We start from the raw sequence: 507 nt of genomic DNA, 5'->3' as shown, positions 1-507 counted from the left end.
GGATCCTGAACATGGGGATCCGACAAAACCACGACAGCCGCGGGGCGCCGCGGGGCACCTAAACCAGCACCAAACCCGCCCCCCGCGTGTGCGGGGGAAGCCGCCGACCACCTCGGGCGTCACCGCAGCGAGGCGCGACCCCGCGCAGGACCGGCCGCGCGGGCCCAACCGCCGCAACGGGCGGCCGCAACCGCCACCCGCCTCCCGCCTCCCGCCTCCCGCCACCCGCCTCGGGGGCGGGGCCGGCGGGGCCGGCGGGGGCGGGGCCGCCCGCCCGGCGCCGCAGCGCCCCTTCGACCATTTTCCTTGCCGCGGTGCGGGCGGGGCCTCATGGCGGAGCCCCAGGGAGCCGCACGGGCGGCGCGGAGCCGCTGCCTGCCGCCAGGTACGACCGGGGAGACCTGCTCTCTCGCGGCGGCGGGGCGCGGGACTGGCTGGGGTGGGGGCGTTGGAGCTGCTCCCTCAGAGCAGCCGCAGCCAGGGCGGAGGCGGTTGCCCCGGGGGGGG

At 79.7% G+C, this 507-nt stretch overlaps 1 protein-coding gene across 3 annotated transcripts in view; it reads left to right on the top strand.

The window, feature by feature from the left end:
- The first annotated feature begins 279 nt into the window (after nucleotides 1-279).
- IFNAR2 (interferon alpha and beta receptor subunit 2) overlaps nucleotides 280-507 on the top strand; it is an 18,631-nt gene continuing 18,403 nt past the window's right edge. For 2 of the 3 annotated variants that reach the window (XM_026077630.1, XM_026077628.1), the window contains exon 1: nucleotides 280-385. The gene's annotated coding sequence lies outside the window, so the exon portion shown is untranslated. The remainder of the gene's footprint in view (nucleotides 386-507) is intronic. The other variant, XM_026077629.1, reaches the window with a different exon arrangement.

This window comes from Apteryx rowi, unplaced genomic scaffold (assembly GCF_003343035.1).
Source record: "Apteryx rowi isolate R43461 unplaced genomic scaffold, aptRow1 scaffold_46, whole genome shotgun sequence".
Taxonomy (NCBI): domain Eukaryota; kingdom Metazoa; phylum Chordata; class Aves; order Apterygiformes; family Apterygidae; genus Apteryx; species Apteryx rowi.
The sequence above is the reverse complement of the archived record's forward strand: the minus strand, read 5'-3'. Positions and strand labels throughout refer to the sequence as shown.